We start from the raw sequence: 26,906 nt of genomic DNA on the forward strand, positions 1-26,906 counted from the left end.
CATCCACCTCACTACAAATAACGCAAAGATGCACACATAGAGAATGGACTTGAAGACATGGGGAGGGGGAAGGGTAAGCCGGGACGAAATGAGAGAGTAGCATTAACATATATACACTACCAAATACAAAATAGATAGCTAGTGGGAAGCAGCCGCATAGCACAGGGAGATCAGCTCAGTGCTTTGTGACCACCTAGAGGGGTGGGATAGGGAGGGGGGGAGGGAGATGCAAGAGGGAGGGGATATGGGGATATATGTATACATACAGCTGATTCACTTCGTTATACAGCAGAAACTAACACAACATTGTAAAGAAATTATACTCCAATAAAGATGTTAAAAAAAAGAATATATCTAGATAGATAGATAGATAGATAACTGAATCACTTTGCTGTACACCTGAAACTAAAGCAACATTGTAAATCAACTACACTTCAATTAATAAAAGTAAAAAACTAACAAAAAATAGAAAATATACCTTCTTATTTCAGTCTGAGTCTTGAGATATAAAGATAAATCACTAGGGTTTCCCTGGTGGCGCAGTGGTTGAGAGTCCGCCTGCCGATGCAGGGGACACGGGTTCGTGCCCCGGTCCGGGAAGATCCCACATGCCGCAGAGTGGCTGGGCCCGTGAGCCATGGCCGCTGAGCCTGCACGTCCGGAGCCTGTGTTCCGCGGCGGGAGAGGCCACAGCAGTGAGAGGCCCGCGTACCGCAAAAAAAAAAAAAAAAAAAAAAAAAAACACCAAACCACAAAAGTTCTATTACCTCGTTCAATTCCTAATCTAATATAACATCCTCATACTTTTAATACAGCAATACAAACCATCAGAGATGGAACTATTATAACAAAGTTATGTGAAATGTGATATAATTTTCTAGTCGTTACAGTGTTACTCCATTTTCTCCCTGTATTTAATTTATCTTGGCTTGGTTTGCAGAGTGGGTTTGTTTTGTTTTGTTTTTTCAGGAAAACCATCACGACTGTTTGGGTACCGCTTCCCCTCATGTCCATGGGACTGCCAATCACTACCCCAAAACCATAACCCCGTGGCCGGTCATGTGCAGAGTCCATCCCGTAACATTATACTGAACTGGGATCAAGGAGACACGTTCCATTTTTCTCCAGTGATGAAGCTGGAAAAATATAAACCATGGTTTCTTCTGGTAGCCTGGATTACGTCCTCATGGGGAGAAGTAGCTTGGGCAAATCCATACTGCTTTAAAGTGAAACATTAATAAAAGATGCAAAAAATAAAAAATAAAAAATAAATAAAAGGTGCAGAGTGAGGGCTATGAACCCTGGATTTCAGTCATTCCAAAGGCCCATCCCCATCCCTGTGCATTCTCTGTCTTGGATGGTAGAGGCAACAAACTCCCTTGTTTGCTTAAACTAGTACACGAGTCAAGAAAGCATGGCATGGGAGCGAAGTAAAGAATGGGTTTTCACGGAAGAGGTGACTTGGTGATCATTTGAAAGGTTGGTAAGATTTGTTTCTTTTTTTCTTTCACTGAAGTGTAGTTGATTTACAATGGTGTGCCAATCTCTGCTGTACAGCAAAGTGACTCAGTTATACACACACAGACGTTCTTTTCTATATTCTTTTCCATGATGGTTTATCCCAGGAGGTTGGATATAGTTCCCTGTGCTCTAAAGTAGGACCACGTTGTTTAATCCATCCTAAACGTAATCGTTGACATCTGCAGATGACATGAGGTGGCAGATAAGAAAGAGCACAAGAAGCTATAACGGGAATTAATTGAACATGTAATAGAGATGCTTTTCCGCGCTCCAGCGCCACCTAGCCACCGGTGCTGAGAGCCTTCCTTCCACAAGACCGCCACCAGTGTGTATGTTACAGTCTTCGCTGGCTATTTTGCAGTGTGGCCCGGACATTGGGAAAAGGGACGTGAACGTGGAGAGTTTGGTTGCAGCTCATCACATCTGTGGGCAGGGAATGCATCACCTGTGCTAGACAACCTGTGGACAGCGTACAGGCTTCTACTGAGGCGAGACAACCGGCAGCCATGAGCCGATCAGCTAGAAGGACCCCCGAGCAGCAGCCCAAGCTTATCAGAAGGAAAAGAGACATTTGCCTGGCTCCCTGGTGCCGGTCACTTAAGGTATTCAGCAGTTTCTCCAAAGCAGCTTCTGCTGCTCCGCTAATTTCAGGCACCTGGACCAGACACCACGGAGCTTCTCCAGCTCAGGGTCCAAGACCCTTTTCCTCCTGCTTCCAGCACGGGGACCTTCTCTGCCCTGCTCTCTGCTGGATTTAATGCAATAGTGTGAAGTCCACACCCTGCTTCCTTCACGGCCTCTCTTTAGTTCATAAGAGTCTTTCTTCTCTTAGAATTCATATCTTGCAAATCAAAGTTTCCTTTTTCAAATCTAGTTTTTCTAGCATGAGTTTCAAAAGCCTACTGCATGCTTTACGGACATCCCATTTTGTCACACAGGGTAGTAAAAAGAAAGATATTCAAGGGTCGAAATTTAGTAAAATTAATGCTTTTTACTGCCTCAAAAAAAAAAGCCTACTTTAAAAATTAAAAGAACAAGCTGAACGTTGTGTCTAATTCTCAGATCAATCCTAATGCCTCTGGATAACTTGCAGGGCTATTTACGAAGGGTACAAAAGTCCACGGAGCTCTCGCTGTACGTCAGGCACAGATCTAAAGTCAACGAGAAAGAGCAAAGCCTAACGTTGTTCCAGAACGTTCTTTACCTTGGTCAATTTTGCGTCTCTGTCAAGATCATTTTCTCTTATATTTGTGCTAAATCCCAAGAGCTAATAACAGTGCATCCCATTTGAGTAAATTCAGTTTAGGAAAACATTTTTAATCCAAATCAGTTAGTGGAAAATGAAGAAATGACTGATTTTCAAAACTCTCATTCTTGCACTTTCTCCTTCCCCCTCCCACCTAACTCTGAACTCCTAGGGAGCTCTCCCCTTCATGCGTTTCTTGGCTGTACCAGCATCGGAGTACGAGGGTCTTCCCAGTGACCCCTTGCACGAGGTGATGGGGGACAGGGAGGCTATGCGCCTGCTTCATGTTCATCCCTGGCTGCCCACCACCACCAGTCTACTCCTCCTGTCTGGCCGCCAGTCCCAGCAGCCTATGACTGGCTCTCCAATGAAACATTTGATTGCACAGCTTTCTGGGATGGGTAATGCCATGGGGGCAAGGCCACCGCCTTCCCTTTGGCCTCGTTCTTGGTCTCCATGCATCCCACTGAGGCTGATTTTTCTTTCGTTTTGTCAGTCTGCTGTGGTGACAGCATGCCCTGCCTCCTCTAGTTCCAAAGCTCACTGCCTACTCCCAGGCAACCCCATCTACTTTCATCCACCTGCGGCTGTGGACTCAGGCTACTCCAGCTACGTCCTCCCCAAAGACCAGCGTTGAACCCCCACACCGTAAGAACGGGCCTTTGGGACACCTCTAGGCCAGGAAGTGGGCACCATCCCTTGGGCTTAAATTGCTCCCAGTTTTCCTGAGAAATACTTCGGAGCACTTCCTCGCAGCAGGAAGAGTTGAAAGCTGCCCTTCGTCATCCAGTGGCTGGGCGGGATCACGCTCTAACACTATTTTTTCTGTAATCTCTGCTTTCTGGAAAGAACAGTGTCTTCCAACGAATTTTCTATTTATGCTCCAACTTGGGGAGAGGAGGGTGGGAACAAACGTGGATCTTTCTTACTCAGTTTTATCTCGGGGCTCAAAAGGGGTCACTGAACCCTACCATCACTTTTCTCATTTCTTTGTGCTCAGTAACCTGGAGTGCAGAATGGTTACAGAGAACTCAAAAAAACACAAGAAATTGGCATAGTAATTAAGCCATATGCCAATTAATTTTATACCTTTGTTAATATTTTTGACTTTTCAGGCTATTGAGGTTGTAAACTAACACGTTATAGAGAAGAAAGCCTTGCAAAGCCCTGAATGCCCCAGGGATCACTTCTCCAACTTACCCTCCTCCTACCTGTACTCCCAAGGTGAGCTTATCCAGAATCAGGCTTTAAATCCCAACCATATAGTGGCGACTCCTGAAGGCCCAGACAGTCCCTTGAAGCCCAGACTTGGGTGTTTAAAGGCCTATCTTTCATTTGTCAATTAGTTCAGCAAATATTTATTGACACTCACTATTTGCAAGTCACAGTTTCCACACTCCTAGGAAGAGATTGATTGCTTTACAGTCATGGTAAACAGTAACAACCAGAACTGGATTAAATTTGTTTGCTCAAATCAATGACGACTCACATCAACAAACCTGCTTCTGAAAGCCAGCCAACCAGTGCCGTCCTCCCGCCTTTTACATCCAGCCAGTGAGGGACAGCCTCACGTCAATGAATACGTCTCTGGAACTCAGCCTGTCAGCGACATCCCATCCCAGTGACCAAGCTCCTTGACACTGAAAGTTCACCAATGCTTGAATTCCATGCTTCTCAACAATGCTGTATAAGATCAGCGGTCTTGTTTGAAGAGACTGTGCCTAACAGACATAGTTCTCCCTTTCTTAAGTAAGTAATAAAGTCAGCTTTTTGATATAGAGCTGAATGCGGATCTCATACTTCAGGAGTTGAATAAATGACTGAATGGCGACACATTAGCTATGCAAAACCAACATGTCATCACTATAACTACTACAAAGATGAGAGAGTACTACTAATTACTCTCTCCTAATGCTTTTAATAAAACACAGAAGGAGTCTGAATTAATCTCAGAGTGCCTGATGGCAGAATTCAAGCTTATTATAAAAGTCTTCCTATATGGCTACATCTAGCGCTTACTGCGTGTATTACAGTATGGGGCTGCCTTAACAACGTATCACAAACTGGGTGGCTTATCTACTAGAATTTTATTTTCTTCCAGTTCTGGAGGCTGGGAGTCCAAGATCAGAGTGTGGACTGGTTTGGTTTTTCCTGAGGCACTTGCCCTAGAGGTGAGAAAGGATCAGTGCCAGGTGGCCATGTACAAATTTCTTCCCAGGGAACCAGCTGTAAGATTCTTCACTTGCTTGACATTAAATTAGTGTTTTAATGAATTCAACCAGGTGCTTTGTTCTTGAAGTCACATAACAATTACTAGACAATGGACTCATCGAGGAGAAAGAAAAGCCCTCGGGCTTTCCTGGTGGCGCAGTGGTTGGGAGTCCGCCTGCCAATGCAGGGGACACGGGTTCGTGCCCCGGTCCGGGAGGATCCCACATGCCACGGAGCGGCTGGGCCCGTGAGCCATGGCCGCTGAGCCTGCGCGTCCGGAGCCTGTGCTCCGCAACGGGAGAGGCCACAGCAGTGAGAGGCCCGCGTACCACAAAACAAAACAAAACAAAAAAAAACAAACAAAGAAAAGCCCTCAAGATCCTACATTATATGGGCAAACCTCAGACTTTGTCACTAACAGGTCTGCCATTCAGATCTCCAGAAATAATCACCTTAACCGTCAGGCAAAGAGGGTATAAGAAGGGTAGAAGGCTGTCATGTTGAGGTCACATATCTAAGAGCATCAGTGCTTCATAATCCATCTGTGTTAGAAGACCAGTTTTGTTTGCCTTTATTTTCACTTCATTTTTGACATGGGTGAACTCATATTTTTGGTCTATATCATATTCAAGGAGATGAGTCCACTCACATGCTAGGGTGTTTGAACAATGTCAGATTGCTATAAAATGTTTCTATTCACTGGTTCTGAATCTCCCCACTTATCTTACTGCAGACTGGTAACTTATCTTACTGTGGACCAGCCCAGGTCCACAGACTTCACTGTGAGTAGCACAGCTCTGTGTAACCGGTCGCCACTGGAAGGAGGGTGAGAACCTTACTGCATCCCACGTCTGTCTCACTGCAGAACAAAACGGAAATAGGTGAAAGCCTTTTATCTCCCGGGGGTTTAAACACTTAAAACCCACCTCCCTGACATTAGCAAAGATTAACATGGCAATCTGCCCTTATCTCTCAAGTTTTTTTAAGAATACATCTGAAATGGAAAGGGATATAACTCTTTAACATAAAGAAATTCATTTTCTGGGACTTCCATCGTGGCGCAGTGGTTAAGAACCCGCCTGCCAATGCAGGGGGCACGGGTTTAAGCCCTGGTCCGGGAGGATCCCACACGCTGTGGAGCAACTAAGCCTGCACACCCCAACTACTGAGCCTGCGCTCTAGAGCCCGTGAGCCACAACTACTGAGCCCGCGTGCCACAACTACTGAAGCCCGCGCACCTAGAGCCTGTGCTCCGCAATAAAGAGAAGCCACCGCAATGAGAAGCCCGTGCACCGCAACGAAGACCCAACACAGCCATTCATTAATTAATTAATTTAAAAAAGAAATTCGTTTTCTAAAAGCCATCTCTTTTGGAAATTCTGAAAGACGTGTTGATGGATCAGCGTTCGCTCAGCAAGTACTCATTTAGGACATACTACACGTTCTAGGTTCTGCACTCGACCTTGGACTGGCTCAGCCAGTTGCTGAGGCTTCCCTACTTGAAATCCCACCCAGCAGAAGAGCAGAAGGAGAACTCAGTCACTAGAAGAAAAGTCCCAAGGTCCCTAGTAGGTCTGTGAGGATCGTTCCTACAGCCACACTACCAGTGGGAAATAATCGATTGCTGAACTGGAAAGAACCCGTTCCCCCAGCTGCTGTGAGCCAGGCTTTACTGCCATCGTCCTATGGGAGCACATCAACCTTCAGGTTAAAACTGCAGGCAGGGCCCTGCCTTTGTTCTGTGCAACGCACAGGTTTAGACAAACGACTTGAGATTTCACAGTGCCACATATCACATCCATGAATTAGTGAAGTGTTTTCGCAATAGGGGCCATCTTTTTAATTAAAGAAAGAACATTCTCCTGACCAGTTCATTTGCTTAAAGTCAACCGATCGCTCTTTCAAACTGTTTGTCAGTTTGCTGGCCAATAACCAGTCTTGTGCGTTTCATAAAGATGAGTGGTTTTTTCTGTTTTGTTTCGTTTTTCATTCTATTTTTTGGCTGCACCACACAGCACACGGGATCTTACTTCCCCCATCATGGAACCCAGGCCCCCTGCAGTGGAAAAGCAGATTCTTAACCACTGGACCGCTAGGGAAGTCCCAGGATAAGTTGTTTTTGTAGGTATAGTAGTTTGTATCTGCTAATCCCAAGCTCCTAATTTATCCTGAGGCTGCGTTTTGACTCTCAGATATTTTTTGATGACCAGTCATAATTCCAAATCTTTCCTCAACAATGGAATAAGATAAATGATAGCCGATCATTTGTTTCTGTGGCACAGTCTACAGGATGGCTATTTTTAAGGAGAGTAAAAAGATATTGGTATAAAATAACCAAAAGTTAACTCCATATATAGAAACATCTTGAAGGGGAATCTTTCTGAGAATATGTGATAAATATTCTTAAGGAAAAGCCATGTGTGCCATATGTTTTTGGCTAAAATGAAAGTTTTCAGAAGTGAGACTTCAGGATGGAATGCACGGGTAGCTTAAATTTTGCTTTAACAAATTTTAAATAACTTAAAATTGCATAAAGCAAGAGCACCCAGTTAGCTGCTTAAGAAAATGAAACAATGACAGAGTCCCAAATTTTAAATCACACGTGAGTTGCCCTAGATAAAGTAAAAACACATCCACACTTAGAATATTATATAGACATAGACACGGATTTATAATGTTTGGTATGTTGGAAATACCATGAGAAGATTCTTGATACAATGTCATGAAGAAAAAGCATGATAAAAGTATCTATTTATAGGACAGTTTCAACAAGATTAAACAAAATGGGATGAAATATGCCAATTTAAGAGCCAGTGCTAATCGCAGATTAGAAGTATTCAGGGTTCAACACTATTTTTTCCCTTAATAGTCTACCCTGCATATATTATTTTTATATAAGGGGGCAGGGGAGGAAGGGAGAAATGAACTTCATTCAAAAAAATAAAAGCAGAAATTATAAATTGGTAAGAACAAAAGTTGAAAAAGGAATGATAATCTTTTTTTTTAATTGGCTAGGAAACGAAAACCTAAGTAGACTATAATTGTTTTTTAAAAAGCAGACTAATTTGGCAGTGTCGTGTTTCAAAATGTAACAGTGCCCCGTAGAGGAATCCAACTACCTTTGAGCAAAGTTGCCAGTAGCTCTTAGCTTCTCCCCACGTGGTGCCTTTCTCCCAAGTCTTAGGACACTGTTGAGAAGTTTTCCTTTGCCCATCTTTCAATAGAAAAGCAAATTAAGAATTTGGTTTTCTAAGCCCATATACTAATCAGCAAATATGCCTTAACAACCTTCAAATTGGCTTAGTTGGACTTCCCAGGACAGCGTCTAAGGAGCACAAAACTCCCACTTTCCTTACATTTCCCTCAACCAGGAAAAAAAAAACGTTCTCACACTGCGCTTCATTTTCGTATTTCAACTAAAGAAAAATACATTAATACGTCTGAATTTAAACTTACTCTCCGTCATTTAGATTTATCCTCTCTGCTTTATAGCACATTCCTAAATGTAACTTGTAATCCTGATTCCCAAAGAATGCTTAATATGTTTAACAATATTCCCAGAGTCTCTGGAAATCTTATCCTTATTTTAGATTAACTGGCATAAAGACATTTTATGTAAATTCAATTTATATTTAAATCAAAAGAGACTGAATCACATGAATAAAACAGGTCTTATAGTAATGCTCTGATATTGGCATAAATAATACTTTGGCTAATGTTTGATGTGTTAATAATAATAAAATCTATAATAACAAACACTCTCTCCATGTATCAGATGTTCAGTTAAAGGTTATTTCAGTCTCCTGCCAGAATCCTTTATGATATTCAATATCAATTATTATGGCAAAATGGAGATTACAGATAACGAGAGAAACAGTGATTCTGTCCTGGAGACACTGAGCCCCTCTTAGTAGTGGTGACGTGTGTTCCCTGGCGCTATCTTTGAAGGAGGATCGGACTTTGAACGGGAGACAATCCAAACGCCTGTGTCCCATTTAAACACTGAAAACCATTTACATACAGGGTGATGACTTCTCATTAGAATATCCCTGCTTGAGCTGTCAGATGATTGCACTTTGACAAGGAAGAGTGTTACCCTAAAGTAGCAGTGTCTATTAAAAAAAGTCAAAATCCAAGATAATTTAAAGTAAAAATGTCTACCCATTATTTACACAAAGGAAGAAAGATCAAAAGACTTGCCAGAAACATTATCACTAGGGATTATTGATTTCTGGGAGAAGAAGTGAACAAGTAGTTTCATGACAGAAAAGTGTTGTAACAGTCTAAAGCCAGATTTAGTGTCGTTTGTCAATTTAAACAAGTACTAGTATCAAATTTGTTGTTTCCCTGAGTTCTAATAAGCATAACAAAACATGTGATTTTTATTAATACATATAGATATATGTATTTTTTGCTACTTCATAATAGATCGTGTTCAAAACTCCTATAAGTAATGAGAATTTAAAAATTTACTGATTAAAATGCTGTGAGTTAACAAATCAATTATATCATAAATGCAAACTGGTAATAATAACATTTTCTAAGTCATATATATGTTTTAAAAGCAATCACTTCCACATACACATAATAGCTAATGTAATTTAGTCTTCGTAAAATGTAACAAAAGGAATCACGTCCAATGGTCCCGAATTGCCCTCAAGAATAATGTGTCTTCTGAGAGCACTTCCCAGCCCTCCATTACTTATGCTTTACTCCTTGTTGTGTGCACAGGGCACTTGGCCTGTCCCTGGGTGAATAGCTTTTCCCTTCTCTTGCACTTCTGCCTTTGCCAGAGAACACATCCAATCCAGCCGGCTGGAGGCTGAGAAGCTCTTGTTGTAGGACTCAGTCACCCTACAGCCAGCGTAGATCAGCCCCTGAACATGTGAGAGATCCCAGCAAAACCCAGAAGAGTCGCCTGCTCTACCCCTGTCTGATCTCAGCGCATGAGAAATAAACGCTTCATACTGTGTACATCTGGCCCTTTACTGATCAATTGCTAAGACACCAAGCTAATAAACAGGTGAACATATCAGAGACCTTAATACTAAATATTAAGGAAGCGTTATCTTCCAACAAATTACAATGAACAAGTAAAAGGCTGACGTTTTCTGTGTCCAAAGCAAGAATCTGGCATTGTCTCCTAAAAACAGGAATATCCTTTACATAACGCAATATTGCAATAATTATTTTTCTGTTTATTTCCAGCTAATCATGCTAGACTACTGCCTCCAAATTTTATTATTCTTTACATTAGTTAACTTATAGGCCCCTGTGAGGGAGCCTTTATATGTGTGTGTGTGTGTGTGTGTGTGTGTGTATATATATATATAATTATTCTTAAGGGAGGGAGAGTTATTATTTTATCGTAATTCTATGTATTCTTGATATTAAAGCAATGGGCCCAATATGATTAGACTTCATCAACTAAGTTATGTAGAACCAGCTTGTTTTCCTATTTTAATGTCTATTTTGTTTGGTTTGGGCACAATTCTGTCTGAATTAGTTGCTTGAGCAAAAGATCATTCCATTTTGGGTCACTGGATTTCTAGAGGCGTCAGTAGGGCTGCTAATAGATTTAATATTTTTAATGCTCAAGACAATAAATCTATGCAACTTTGTTTAGAAATTATTTCAATTAAATACTTTTGGTGATTGAAGTATGTACGTATATTTTTATATAAACCTGTGTACCCACCGACAGTCTTATTTGTATGTACACCCTTAGAGATCCCCTTGGCTCTGAGGGTGATTAATAGAAATCGTTTGGGAATATCCTTTAGGCACCTCAAAAGCAGAATATCCAAAATAAACCACTTCCTGCCATAACTCACTTCACGTCTCCTTTTGTCAACTCAGTCGTACTACTACCTTTTGGGCGCAGAAGCCTCTTTCTCTCCACAATTCCACACCATCGAAAAGTCACAAATTCCTGGACACTGCCTTTCATCCCTCTCCTATGGATCCCTAACTCTTTATTTCCACTTGTGGAGTATTAAGTCAGTGTCTCTTCATTGCTTTTTTCTCACATTTTTAAAAAATGTTATTGAAATATAGTTGACTTACAATATTGTGTTAGTTTCAGGTGTACAGCAAAGTGATAGTTATATATACATTCTTTATATACATACAGTTTTTATATATATGCAGGTCTATATATAGTTACATATATCTAGTTTATATATATATATATATATTCTTTTTTAGCTTCTTTTCCACTATAAGTTATTACAAGATATTGAGTAGAGTTCCCTGTGCTCTACAGTAGGTCTTTGTTGGTTATCTATTTTATATATAGTCGTGTGTATATTCTAGTCCCAAATCATCATCTCTTACATAATTCTCTGCAATAATTGTTTCCAGATTTCCATGACTCTGCTTGCCCACACCTCCCAATCTTACCCCCACTCTAAATCACAAACATGATCAAGCAGTCTTGTCACATTCTGAAAACCCTTCAAGAGCTCTCCATGGCTTACCCTCGCACTGACGTTCTTTATAATCACCCAGCCTGTAGTATATGTATGACACTACCTTCTACCCCTCACCTCTCCCTCCCCTCCATCCTTGGAAATTACTTATCCACTGCACTCCATAATTCTAGTCCTTAGGTCCTTGTCCGTCCACATGTGCCATCTGCCTCAAACCATCTTTCCTGCTTTTTCATCTAGTCTCCCCCCAGCTCCTACTGGTACACCAGAACTCAGTGGAGACATTACCTCCTCCGTGGAAACCTCCCTATGCATTCTTGGTCAGAGACAACTTCCTTCATGCATCCCACAGCATCCTCTAGAACAGTGGTCACATGAAACAGTATCTTTGAAAGAATGAACACTTTGAAGAACAAAACGTTGCACATACAGCTTTCTTCAGCATAAAGGTAATTAAAAATCGTCATTTGTTACCACAAGGATAAATACAGATAAATACAGCAAGAACAGCAAAACAATCATGACAAGGAACATGTGCTATTTCTCAGGCTACGTGCTTTACACAGATTATTTAATTCTCCAATACTCCACTGAGTTTTACTGTTATCATCCCCACATTATAGATGAGAAAACAAAGACTCAGAGAGTAAGTCTGATAATCCATCCAGATATGCAATACTGTTGGCCATTTTCTCAGGAAAAGACTCACCGGTATTCCCTCTGACACTTAGGAAGGACAAGGATGTTATCTAACCTTAAACATCACAGCAGAAGGTCTCAGCTGGCTGCTTCATGCCACAGGCCATGTATTTGACCTTTGGTGCCTCAAGAAGGACAAGATATATGAGGTCTACGAATTTGCTTCACCTATGCACTTTTATCATCAAGACTATGGGTGAGTCCCATCAGGAACTTTGAGTCAGCCTGCTGTTCAGTGAAAATGAATTATGAATGAGTTTGTCAATAGCTCAGAATGAAACATAAATCTTTGAACCTAATGCAACCAGTTCTCATAGAGATAGAGTAGGATAATTAAATAGTTTAGAAATCTCACTAGTGGATTAAAGACAGAAAGGGAATTTTAAGGAATTTTGGGAGACTGTTGTAAGCTAGTGACCACTCAAGAAAAGAATCCAGTAACGTAGCAACAATCTACACTACTTTGAAGGAAGACCAGGTGCATTCAAGCACCAGGCACACTCAAGCCAAAAACCCTGATAGTTAAAACACAAGACAGTAGATATGGGGTCTGAATCTTGTTAAATGAAGTCAAGGAGTTAACCGTCCTTGAAGAGTAGTGTTTCTGCATGTAGCCAAGACAGGAATACAGGTGAAAGGGGAAAAAAACCAGGTGAAAGGGGACATTATACCAAAACATGGGATGAATTACCATATATTAGTCTACGTCATCATCCTTTTGCTAATATACATATGACTTAAATAGCACCATGACAATCCTGGTTAGACCACATAGGGTCAAAGGAGAAACCAATGATGTAAACCTTGACCTCTACCCCAAAATGAGGAAGAAGGTGGTCTTCTCCCTGCCCACTTTCTCTTTGATTGTAAAAATGTAGCCCTCTTTGTTCTCAGGGCTGTGCTCCCCTGCCTGCCTGCTTGTACCTCTCACAAGCATCCTACGTTAATAAACTCACTCTTTGCCCATCACTTTGCCTCGCACTGAATTCTTTCGGCATCGAGACAAAGAACCTGAGCTTCAGTAAGTCCTGACACCGGGTGAGCAGTTTCGATCGGACTTCCTTGGTGGCGCAGTGGTTAAGAATCCGCCTGCCAATGCAGGGGACACAGGTTCGAGTCCTGGTCCAGGAAGATCCCACATGCCACGGAGCCTGTGTGCCACAACTACTGAGCCTGCATTCTAGAGCCCGCGAGCCACAGCTACTGAGCCTGTGCGCCACAACTACTGAAGCCCACTCACCTAGAGCCCGTGCTCTGCACCAAGAGAAGCCACAGCAATGAGAAGCCCGCGCACCGCAACAAAGAGTAGCCCCCACTCGCCGCAACTAGAGAAAGCCTAGGCAGAGCAGTGAAGACCCAACGAGCCAAAAATAAATTTTAAAAATAATAAAATAAATAAATGTATTAAAAAAACAAAAGACTGTGGGTTCAAGTCCCAGTCTGAGGTGCGGCTGGGTTTGAGTCCCATCCAAGGAGTACAGTTTTAACTCTGTATTTGTCTTACTCTCGATTGATATTTTTATTTTTTATGTATTTTTTATTGGAGTATAATTACTTTACAATGCTGTGTTAGTTTCTGCTGTACAATGAAGTGAATCAGCTCTATGTATACCTCTATCCCCTCCCTCTTGGGTCTCCCTCCCCCACCATCCCACCCATGTAGGTCATCACAGAGCACTGAGCTGAGCTCCCTGTGCTATACAGCAGGTTCCCACTAGCTATCTACTTCACACATGGTAGTGTATATATGTCAATCCTAATGTCCCAACTTGTCCCACCCTCCCCTTACCCTGTGTCCACATGTCCATTCTCTATGTCTACGTCTCTATTCCTGCCCTGCAAATAAGTTCATCTGTACCATCTTTCTAGATTCCACATATATGCGTTAATATATGATATTTGTTTTTCTCTTTCTGCCTTACTTCACATACCTAGAGTATGACTAGACTCTAGGTCCATCCACATCTCTGCAAATGACCCAATTTTATTCCTTTTTATGGCTGAGTAATATGGTGGGAATGTAAATTGATACAACCGCTGTGGGGAGCAGTATGGAGGTTCCTTAAAAACTAAAAATAGAATTACCATATAACCCAGCAATCCCACTACTGGGCATATACCCTGAGAAAACCATAATTCAAAAGGACACATGCACCCCAATGTTCACTGCAGCTCTATTTACAATAGCCAGGACATGGAATCAACCTAAATGCCCATCGACAGATGAATGGACAAAGAAGATGTGGTACATACCTACAATCGATTAACATTTTTAAAATGTAATTTGACTATAATATTACAGTTGCTGCTCTGTACATTTGTCTGTATTCTATTCAGACAAATGCATTTTTAATTTATTTTTATAGTTATCTCTTCCCTTCTTCCTGTGAATAAGTTGAATCAGGAGACCGAAAACCTCCTCAGTTTTACTCCTCAGTTTTACTCCGTTCAGCTGAAGCCCTTCCATCTGTTGTGGCTTTAAAATACTCCAAGTGTTTTCTAGTCAAGGTCACGATACAGCAGAGTGATATACCTCAGCCATTCAATTTAAAAAAGAGAGAGAGCAAGAAAGAAACTGCATATCACGTTTCTACTGTCAGATGCTTTCAATGTGATGAAAACATACTGCACGTTGGTGAGCTTCAAACGGTCACTGAATAGAAAGCTTTCTTCTTCCTTTTTTCCTGTTCAATATGGCATTGCAAGCTCATAACATTAAAGTTCCAGCGATGGCCTTTTATTCATATACTCCTCCATTTCTTCTTTCTTCATCATTCATTTCTTTATTCAGAAATTCCAAACCAGAGTGAGATAATCAGTAAATGAGCTCAGCAGGGAGAAGCAAGGTTACCATTTGAAATAATCGTCTTAAACAGTCACTAGCCACACTTAAGCATCTGAGTTTTAACAAGAGCTTCAGCTCCACAAAAAAATCAGCTTAACCTCATCATTATATTTTTCCTCTCTGGGTGCTCTCAGGTCCCAGCTTAATGAAAGACAAGAAATAACAAGGCATTTCTTGGGAAAGCCAGTTCTCATTTTTGCTTTGCATATGAAAGCTTATCCCAGAATATTGGATTAGCATTTGAGGCTGGAGACGAGCAGAGGGGCTCACGTCACACTTTTGAAGTGCTCCGGTGCTAACCCAGCCTCAAACATCCTTTGATCTGATGTGGCTCAGAAGTTCCTTGTTCCCTCTCTCTACGCTCGGTGGCATTTTATCCAGGCTGCTCTGTGGACTCTTCATCCAGCTCTTCTCAATACCTGCTGGAAATGAAAGGACGCCATTGACTTTTCCACGAGTCAAACTGCCATCTGTTAAGGGTGTTCTTACCCCCTTTAAACCTGCTTAGGAAGCCAGTCTGCTGCTTCCTGCTTTCTTCCCCAAGCTTAACTGGAGGCATTAACTAAGCCACGAGGCTTCATAACTTCAATCTGATAGGCTGCCAGGACAGAACAGATAGAGAACAAGAAAGTGAAGACACAGCAGGAAAGCGGACAGAGTCCAAGTGTGAGAACACTTCCCCAGTTGGCTGGACCATTCACATCCAGCAGAAATAGATTGTAATCATCATAAGAACAATTGCCATTGTCATATTCCAAACTGTGCGTGACAGCACTACCTTTTTGCTATAAACTCTCTGTGGGCCACATTGTAGCTAGGAAATCATCTCTAAATTTGCTCCTTCACTGCAGTCGACTTGTCAGCCACACGGCTCAGAAGAAAAGGGAGGAAAAAAAGAAAGAAAGAAAAATACAATAAAATAAAATAAAGTTATTAAAATAAAAATTTTTTAAAGATTATTAAAAATAAACAGGTGAAAAAAAAAGAAAGAGAGAGCAACCAAACCAAAAAACAAATCCACCAATGATAGCAAGCACTAAAAACTATAGTTTAAAAAAAAAAAAGGAAAGACAGAACCCTAGGACAAATGGTAAAAGCAAAGCTGTACAGACAAAATCACACAAAGAAGCGTCACATACACACTCACAAAAAGAGGAAAAGGAAAAAAATATATGTATATATATATATATGTAAAAAAGGAAAAAAGCAACAAATCAATAGACAAACCTACCAATGATAATAATCCCTAAATACTGAACTAAGATAAACATAAAACCAGAAACAAATTAGATGCAGAAAACAAACCCCAAGACTACAGTTGCTCCCAAAGTCCACCTCTTCAATTTGGGCTGATTCGTTTTCTATTCAGGTATTCCACAGATGCAGGTACATCAAGTTGATTGTGGAGATTTAATCCGCTGTTTCTGAGGCTGCTGGGAGAGATTTCCCTTTCTCTTCCTAGAGGCTCCCCGGAAGGGGGTTGTGGACAGTGACCTGTGCTCGCACACAGGCTTCTTGGTGGCGGCAGCAGCAGCCTTAGTGTCTCATGCCTGTATCTGGTGTCCACACTGATAGCCGCAGCTCACGCCCGTCTCTGGAGCTCGTTTAGGTGGTGCGCTGAATCCCCCTCTCCTCATGCACCCCGAAACAATGGTCTCTTGCCTCTTAGGCAGTACCAGACACTTTCCCAGACTCCCTCCCAGCTAGCTGTGGCGCACTACCTCCCCTCAGGCTGTGTTCACTCAGCCAACCCCAGTCCTCTCCCTGGGATCTGACCTCCAAAGCCCCAGTCTCATCTCGGAGCCCCCACTTGCCCCAGCAGGTGAGCAGACAAGCCTCTCGGTGCTGGTCGGCACCGATCCTCTGTGCGGGAATCTCTCCTCTTTGCCCTCCGCACCTCTGTTGCTGCGCTCTCCTCTGTGGCTCTGAAGCTTCCCTGCCGCCCAGCCCCCGTCTCCACCAGTGAAGGGGCTCCTAGTGTATGGAAACTTTTCCTCTTTCACAGCTCCCTCCCAGAGGTGCAGGTCCTGTCCCTATTCTTTTGTCTCTGTTTTTTCTTTTTTCTTTTGCCCTACCCAGGTACGTGGGGAGTTTCTTGCCTTTTGGGAGGTCTGAGGTCTTCTTCCAGTGTTCAGTAGGTGTTCTGTAGGAGTTGTTCCACGTGTAGATGTATTTTTGATGTATTTGTGGGGAGGAAGGTGATCTCTACATGTTACTCCTCCACCATCTTAAAGCTATTCCCTGCAGTTTTCTTAATGGAGACTGCTCACTTCATTAAGTATTAAATAAAGTTTGTTTGTATCTCCTAAAATATCTTCTATAATCATTTTTTAACTCCTTGGACCCCCCCCCTTTTTTTTTTTTTTTTTTTTTTTGCTGTACCCGAGCCTCTCACTGTTGTGGCCTCTCCCGTTACGGAGCACAGGCTCCGGACGCGCAGGCTCAGCGGCCATGGCTCACAGGCCCAGCCGCTCCGCGGCACGTAGGATCTTCCCAGACCGGGGCACGAACCCGTGTCCCCTGCATCGGCAGGCGGACTCTCAACCACTGTGCCACCAGGGAAGCCCGGATCCCCTTTCTTAAGAGAGAGGGAAACTTCCACAGAGCAGGCCAACAAGCCTCCCTAGCCATGCTCATTCCTGAGTCATTGGCAAAGGGACTAGAGCTATCAGTGTCGTCTTCTACTAATCAGAATGGTGCTTGGTGCTGAGGAGGGTACGACTCCTGCTCTCCCAAGCAAATGGATGCCCAACATCTGGAAAATTTCAAAGTTCTGTTTGCAGGGATGGGAGACAAGGGGAGCTTGATAGTCAACCAAATGAAATCAGTCCCATGTGTACTTTTTCTCAGATCTGCCCATTTTAAGGAATTGAATCATAATTGTAATAGATGGTGGAAGTTCACTCTGATTAGGTAATTATCTTCAGCAAGAGCAAAAAGAATTTTTATTTATTAATTTAATCAATGCCTTAAAAACGAGCTAGGTGCTAGAGTAACATAAATGATGGTCCCCGCTCGTACAGAGTTTCCACTATAGTAGAGGAGACTGAGAAAATGTTAGCCAACACATGAGAACATAAACATAATTGGGATGAGTGTGAGGGATATGAAACCATACATAGTAAGAGGATAATATGGGGAGGAAGCCCCGGAATTCTGTGGTTCAGAATTCTCCGGGGAGTTGAAGATGAAAGGAAATGAATAGAAAACAGTATGCTGGGCAGAAGGAAAAGCATGAGAAAGTCTTGACACAGGACAGAGGGTGTCATGTGTGAGAAGGGACACCTCCTCTTCTGACTCAAGAGAGAAGAAAGCAAGAACGGTTCCAGGTGCAGGTAAGTGGCAACAAGCTGAGAGATTCCCCTTGAATATTGTTGGGAAGGAAAAAGTTTCCTTTCTTCCCTTCTAGGATCTCTGGCTGGCCTGCTAATTAAGTGACATAAGACAGATCAACAGGAGAAAAACAAATTTAACTATGTCCATATGAGAGCCCCACAGAGACATGAGACTCAATGGTAGTCAGCAACTAATGTTTATATACCACCCGGAGCCAAGGAAAAAGGGGGCACGGACCTGAGGCTGCAAAGAGGAGGAGGATAATTCATGGGAAGATGAGAAAAGCAAATGTTTCGTAGACCAGTGTTTGTCCTGCCATGCAGGTAAGTTCTTCTGATGTAAGAAGTTATCTCTGGAAATAGCTCTCTTTCTGGTACAGACCCCCTGTCTAAATTCTTTTAGGCAGTTAAGGGAGAAGTAACAAGCTTTCCCTGAGTCTGCTGGGTCTTAACTGCCTTCACCTCATAACAATCCACAAGCCAACATGGCACATTTTAGGGTGGCACAGTCTGCTTCCCCTCAGTAGATCTGATCTCTTTCATGAAGATATTGGGTGACTTGCCCTAGTATACTGCCATTAGCAGAAACCAAGACAAACCAATTCTAAAAGGAGCATCGTAAAGCTCCTCTGTGGGAGGAAAATATCTTTTCCTCTATCTTCTTTAGTTCTCCACTGGGAATCCTGTTACAAGAGACAGATTAACAGCATACAAATTTATTTAATATAAGTTCTACATGACATGGGAGTCTTTATAAAGAAATAGAGACCTGAAGAAACAGTTAAACCTGTATGTTTTTACGCTAGGCTCGATAAAGAGGGGAAAGTCATAGAAAGGTATGACAGGACAAAACTGAGCTGACTGTAGTAAACTGGGAGAAAGTTAGCATGGCCTGTTGGTTCAGATCCTGTGACCAAACACAAGTTCATGTGCCCCACACACAGTGAGGCCAGACAACCCAAAATGTCAGAGTTTGGAACAGAGAAATATTTATGGCAGGGCCACACAAGGAAAACGGGTGGTTCATGCTCAAAATCCCAAACTCCCCAATGGCTCTGGGGGAAAGTTTTTATAGGTAAACTTTGGGGTGAGGGCTGCAGGGTGTGTGGCTTTCTTCTGATTGCTTGGTGGTAAGGTAGCAAGGCAGTTCTCCAGGAATCTTGAGCTCAGCCTGAAGTTACCATCCTCTACCTCGGTGGGAGCCTTAGTTCCTGCAGAAGAACTCAAAGATATTGTTATGTATATCCCTTAAGGAGGAACCAGGATCCTGCTTTAATAGCTGCACTATCGTTTCTTGATTTCTTCTCCTTTATTTCTGCATTCCCTTACTTCCCTGATTAGTAACTGTTGGAATCTGCTCTTTGGTACTCAGCAAAGTCTAGAAGGCTGAAGCCTTTATCCTGCAAATCAGAAACTGGGGACAAGACAGGTTTGTGTGCTCAGGAGGACCCCACAGTGTCCTGCTTGGTTTTAGCCCCTCCCTGAGTTCCTTTTCCTCTTTGGAGATAAGGATGCTCCTTTCTTCTGGGCATAGGAAGGGCACCTCTCACATGAGTGTTTCATGACTTGATTCAGGGGAAAGTCAGAAAGTCCTTCCTGCACCTACCATGTCTCAAACTCTTTTAGCTTGAAATAGGCAACAAGCCAAGGTGCCAAACTTTAGGGTAATGTGTCCTAAACCCCATCACTCCTGTGGTAGCCACAGAATGAGAAGTGCTCCAAGAAAGCAGGGCAGCCCTGAGGACCTCCAGGACTAGAGCTAGGAATTTAGAAAGTATCAAGACTCGTGGGCTAGCCCGGACCTGGGCATCAGGTTCACTCTCTCAGGGTTTCTCCTTGTGAAGGGTGACATTGCTGGAGGCATGTCTGCAGGCAAAAGCTTACAATCCCACAAAAGAGAGGAAGTGGATAATTCCCCATCACTTTCATCCAAAAGACAACCTAGGGCTTCCTTGGTGTCACAGTGGTTGAGAGTCTGCCTGCCGATGCAGGGGACGTGGGTTCGTGCCCCGGTCCGGGAGGATCCCGCATGCCGCAGAGCGGCTGGGCCCGTGGGCCATGGCCACTGAGCCTGCGCGTCCGGAGCCTGTGCTCAGCAACGGGAGAGGCCACAGCAGTGAGAGGCCCGCGTACTGCAAAAAAAAAAAAAAAAAAAAAAAAACAACCTAGCTTGGTGCATGGCTGAATCAATCACTGTGGCCAGGAAAATGATACTGACTCACCGTGTCACTGTGTCATGAAGAAGGGGTCTGTTACCCAGAAGGAGAGAAGGGTTTCATTACAAGCAGTCTTTTCCAAAAAACGACTCCAGTGTGGCTGATAGCTAGATACACTCCGTATTAAAAAATTATTCACAATAAGAAAAATCCTCTACAATTCCTGTACTAAAGTTCTAAGTCATCTCACAAAGGAAAAATCGGTAAAACCTTAAGCCAGTCTCAGCTTGGGGAAAAAGATTCTTTCACTGTGTCGGTTCTATGATGCTAATTTGTCTCATTCTGTGTTCCAGTAGATTTCATATCCCACACCAGACTTTATCCAAATTTTCCCTCCTTGTGCTTATCTGCAAATGCTCCAAAGTCCACACTTGGTTTCTTTTTTCTTTTTTTCTTTTCTTTTTTTTTTTTTTGCGGTACGCGGGCCTCTCACTGCTGTGGCCTCTCCCGTTGCGGAGCACAGGCTCAGCGGCCATGGCTCATGGGCCCAGCCACTCCGCGGCATGTGGGATCTTCCCGAACCGGGGCACGAATCCGTGTCCCCTGCATCGGCAGGCGGACTCTCAACCACTGCGCCACCAGGGAAGCCCCATACTTGGTTTTTACTATAGATATTGCTGCTCTTAATTGTCTGCTCCACAAATTGCGAAAATGGAGCAGGACGAAATTATACATACGATTATGGATGGTCAGCCTTGATCTTTATCACATACAAATCGCACAACCCACATTAAATTTGCTTAGTTTTGAAAGTGTTAATAGTTTTTCTAACAGAAAAAGACCCTGTGACTAACTATAAAATTTAATTTCAATTGAGATAGCACCACCTGCCGAGTCATTATGAGACGATGCAATTCAAAAAACCAAGCAAGCGTAACATTTACTTGGAAGAGTCAGAGACTGAAGTAAGAGGTCAGATTCTCACTTGTTATGTTTTTTTCAGCCCTGCCTTCACCCACTGTATTGCAGTTTTCCAGAAAATTTCCATGTCTAGGGCTTCAACATTTCAAATGTATTCACAAACCTTGTAACATAAAGGCTTAGTTTAAGAATGTAGACTAGAACGAAAATATATTAAAATATTTTACTACTGGGGCTTCCCTGGTGGCGCAGTGGTTGAGAGTCCGCCTGCCGATGCAGGGGACGCGGGTTCGTGCCCCGGTCTGGGAGGATCCCACATGCCGCGGAGCGGCTGGGCCGCTGAGCCTGCACGTCCGGAGCCTGTGCTCCGCAGTGGGAGAGGCCCCAGCTGTGAGAGGCCCGCGTACCGCAAAAAAAAAAAAATATTTTACTACTTATCCTTTTATGTGTCAATGAAAAATTAATCAGCCTAAGAAAGAAATGGAAAACTTTATTCGAGCCAAATTTGAGAATTATAACCCAGGAAGAGCATCTCAGAAAGCTCTGAAAACAGTTCTGCCTATTAAGAGTCAAGGCACAGGTATATAAGATTTTGGAGACAGAGTGCTGTACATCAAAAGATGTGTTACCGGGACTTCCCTGGTGGCGCAGTGGTTGGGAGTCCGCCTGCCAATGCAGGGGACATGGGTTCGATCCCTGGTCCGGGAAGATCCCACATGCCGCGGAGCAACTGAGTCCGTGTGCCACAACTACTGAAGCCTGCGCACTCAGAGCCCATGCTCCACAACAGGAGGGGCCACCACGATGAGAAGCCCGTGCGCCGCGGTGAGGAGTGGCCCCCGCTCGCTGCAACTAGAGAGAGCCCCGTGTGCAGCAGCGAAGACCTAATGCAGCCAAAAAAAAAAAAAATATGTGTTACCGACAGTTTACATAACCCACATCTAATCATCATCGTGGTAGGTCATGTGACCCTTACAAGACCAGGAAAGAATGTTGTCTCTTAAGGAGTCATCTTGCTGACGCTAGGAGAATGTTGCTACTTATGACTGAGCAAAGGGCAGAGAGGAATTTTCTATGTTTAAATTTTTTTTTTGTCTTGCCATAAAATATGAGTTTTATTTCACATGTGCTGCATGACTTTCTTTAAAAGTTGACAGAAGTATTTGCACATTTGGAGAAAAGTCCAACAAAACTTGAACGGTAGAGAAAACATGTGACCACATTCTAGAATGAAAAAGTGGTTTTTCCTTTCTTCCTAATTATTGCAAATTCACAACGTAGCTCCATCCAGTCTCCAGGAATGGTTAAACCTTTTGGCTAAGGGAAGTATTTGTTGGTTGTTCTCTACAGCACATTAAAAATGATTCCCTATACCTTTAACTATTAGTTCAAGTATTTGGTTCAGAAACCACAGCCCTGTTTAGTGTGACCTCACTGGCATGGCATCTGGGCAATTATCTTTGAGATAATGAGCCTTTTCATCCATAACTGAACAGCAGTCTCTCTCGTCTGGATTGCAAAAGATCAGAGGCAATCTTCTGCATACACAGGGTGCCTGCCATCCCCTTTGTATCACACCTTATTTTCAAACTAACCTTTCATATTCTGAATTAAAGTGTTTTCAGGTTAAAAATTAATGAATTCGCTTTAGCATCATTTGGGGGGATAATAGGCACAAAATATCACCCAGACAATGCTTTGGATCCTAACACCACAGCCTAAGGGAAGGAAAACAATTCCATAAATTCTTATGGAATTTTCTGACGCGTGTCACAGGCTTGCCAGATCCTGATTTGGGTTGCTCAGGAAAGCAAAGTCTCACGACAGATTTAATGATACAGTGTGCTAAATGCTCAGTTGGCATTTTGATGTAGTCTCATGTTGTTCAAAAATTAATTTGGAGGTTACCAAGTTTTTATCAAGTTGTGATAATAAAATCCTTAACTTTTGCCGTCAACCACTCCTCTTGATTCATTGCTGCCTTGCCATCTCACCTAGTCCTCAACACTAAATGCGTCTTACCTTCTTAGGTAATGCTAGATGAACATGAAACACTTTCCTCAAAGGGTCAAGCACTCCTCCCCAGAGATCTGTTGGAACTTCATTTCTTTAAAAGACTCTCTTCATGAGGAAGCTTGAGATGGATAAATTCCATGTAGGTATGTAGTTAAAGAAAAAATTATTTAGATACTTGTTAAGGATGGTAAAGAAGGTTTTATTCAGGGGGGATCCTGCAATGGGAGTCCTGCAGTAGGGGATGGTACCAGAAGGGGGATCCCTTCCAGGACCCAAGAGTGGGCTCTTGTCTAACACTTGAAAATGAACTGTCCAAGGAGACGCAAGAGAGTTTATTGGGAAGGGACTCCTGGGCAGAGAACAGCAGCGTAAGGGAACGCAGGAGGACTGCTCTGCCACATGGCTCAAGTCTCAGGTTTTACGGTGAGGCAGTTAGCTTTCCAAGTTGTCTCTGGCCAATTATATTGCCTGTGCCCATATTTGGTCTGATTCAAGGCCCTTCCTGGTGGTGCTTGAATCTCTCAGTCAAAATGGTTTCCAGCGTGAGGGTTTCTGGGAGGTTGGCAGGACATATTATGGGCTGTCTCTTCCCTTCTTTTGGCCCTTCCTGAATTCTCCCAGTTAGTTTTTGGTGGCAGTGGCATGTCTCTTATGGGGACTTCCTGTTGTGAGACAACTCATGCAAGTAGTTATTATCATGCCTGGCCAAGGCGGGCAGTTTCAGTCAACGGTTCCCTAACAAGGAGAGACTGAGCTCAACTCTGAATAGAACAAAGGCAAGAGAAAGAGAAGACTTACCACCAAGGAGCAGTGTGAGGCCAGTGGATGGAAAGTTACTAAGAGGAAACATCTAGGCTAGGAGGATCCTTACTAGACTGACTCAACGTTCTTGTTGAAAGTAGATCAGAGTGGTAAACCGCCTAGGGTGGGGGATGAGGAATTTGATCAGATACAGAGGATGAGGAATTTCTGATGAACTGATTTAACAAGATTCTTGGTGAACCTGAACTAAGCCATCCAAGGACAGAGCCCAAGTTCATGGCCTAGTCAGTTGAGGGCTCAGAGAATCCTGGCTCAAGCTTAGTCAGAGGAGAGAGTTTTTGTCAGTATTAAAACTTCTTCAAATCACCTTGAAATGATACAACAATCGGTTCTCTTACTGTTTTTTGTTTGACTTAGTAAGAAAGAAGGAATACCAAGAAAAGGGATGCTATCCACTCAGTCACTATTCCCTTTGACTTAGTCAAGTTTCTTTTGGTTGTAAGACACAAAAATCCACTCAAATTAGCTCAGTCACAAGGAGGAATTTTCTCTAAAAGGACTTAATGTAACCAAGCCTCATAAAGAACCAGATCTAAGACCTGGGAAGAGATCAGAAAGCAAAGCACCTCTCCCCACCCCATGCTGTTTTCTACATGCTGGTTTTGGTCTCTAAGAGCAAATCTGACTTAACCACTATGGTCTGCTATTCACTACTGCTCTGAGCCGCTTTTGCAAAGAAAAGTGACAACATGCTATCAAGATGATTGCTGTGGCCCGTATCTATGGTCAGGAAGGTAAGGATTGATTCTCTGAGAAAGGGGTCGTGGCCCAGGCCACCAAAACAAGCTGTCCCACTACATAGGCACATTCTACTTTGCAGCACTGAATGCCTGCAAACCACTGGCACTCAGCCTAGCAGATCCAGCATAAATTATGAAAATTCAGGTGTGCCAGAAGACAAAACATTAACAAATGACCATATATATGGCCGCAACTGATATATTTTTATGCCACATATAAAGATGTTTTGTTCCTATACCCAACTAGAAAAATATCTAGCATGGATTTCGCCATCGATGAGCCTTAAATTTCCTAAGGAAGGAAATTGGAGAGCGGAAATGGAGAGAATTTTGCTCTCTCCATATCCAAAAGAGACCTATTGCTATTAGTCTCGTACATGCAAGCAAGAATTAGGTGTTAAATTCAGCTGCAATGATGATACTGCATCTTAAAAAGCACACCCAGAAATCTGGCTGATTAAGTCACATAAAATTCACGTAACTCCTCTGCCCTTTTAAGAAAACTTGTTTCTGTCAACAGCTAATCTAATAAAAGGTTTTTGCTCACATTAGAAGTTATTTATATGCTTATTTTATAATTCTAAAACATGTGGCAGTAAAGTACAGGCACAACCTAAAATAACTAGAAAATGTTAATAGTTGATTAACCATTAAATCTAGAAAGAGAGCCAGGGAAGAGAGATTCCATTTTAATGCAGTCAATTTAGAGACTTCACTCTGTTTCACTTCTTCTTTCTTAACAATAAATTACTGCTTCGGGCTATTACTTTTAAAGACTGTCGAGTTGAACCTTGTAGGGGTTATAACTTGGCATTTTAAGAGACTTTTCCTTTGAGGAGGTCAAAATATGGGAATTAATGCTTCACTCACTTACAAGAAGCTACGCTGTAAAGGAGAGATACACACTGAAGTCTCAGGAAATTCAAGGTCCGTGGCTGAATGCCACGTACACGTGATATGGAGGACACGACTACATCTGTTTTATACGTGATACCAGGTTCTCCTACAGGTAACTTTAGCTTTTACAGGAAAAAATTGATTGTATGCAACATGAAGTCAGATTAATATTCATTCTGTGACATTTCCACAGTGGGAAATACTGCACAATTATTCCAGTCCCACCTTCTACGGCTTTCCAACCCTCGGGGAAAACTGGGGCTTTGAAACCCATGACATTCGTGAATCATTCCAAAATGTAGATCCCATGGTTATGGGTCAAAAGCACAGAGTACCAATCTCATGCTGTAAAGCTAATTCTTTAGCTTAGTGGTTAATAAATAATTGATACTGTGTTAGAGTTCCTGGTCTCAGTACAATGCTCGTTGGGAGTTTATAAATCATTATTTTCCAATTGCTGGACACTGGGTTTGTGTGATTGAACAAGTCTGTTGAATAAGCCATAAATGTCACATTCCCATTCTTTCCACCACCAATCAAGGAACCTCAGCCTGACCCCATCAGGTTGAGTGTGGTGTTAGAAAAGTGTCATTCTGCTATAATAGAAATGGCAACTTCGGAGAGCAGTGTATCATGTATTTGACAATGGCTATGCGATCTTAATGTAAATATTTGACAGTGATGAAAATTAAAATATCCCAAGCTCTGAAAAATCCCTTTATTGGGGGAAAAATTTTTTTTAATCTTTTTGGCATTCTTTAAGCAATCAGTATTTAGTATTTCCTTTATAAACTATGTTACTTTCATAGTTACAAGGAAGGATGATCATTTTTTGTTTTGTGCTTTTTTAACTAATCAGATAAGTAGCTAATTTATATCACTTGCCCCCTGCAGGCATTTCATTACCACATTGAAAAGGTGAGAAAATAAGTTATTACTATGCATGGACGCTTTCGTGAAGCGATTTAGAAGGGTATATACAACAGGAACCCTTTCCAGATCTCCGCCACCCAGAAGCTAAGCAATTATGTTGAAATTCCGCTATTTAACCTGCATAAATGAAGTA

The sequence above is a fragment of the Neophocaena asiaeorientalis genome, unplaced genomic scaffold (genome assembly GCF_003031525.2).
Source record: "Neophocaena asiaeorientalis asiaeorientalis breed wild unplaced genomic scaffold, Neophocaena_asiaeorientalis_V1.1 scaffold7, whole genome shotgun sequence".
NCBI classification, from domain to species: Eukaryota; Metazoa; Chordata; class Mammalia; order Artiodactyla; family Phocoenidae; genus Neophocaena; species Neophocaena asiaeorientalis.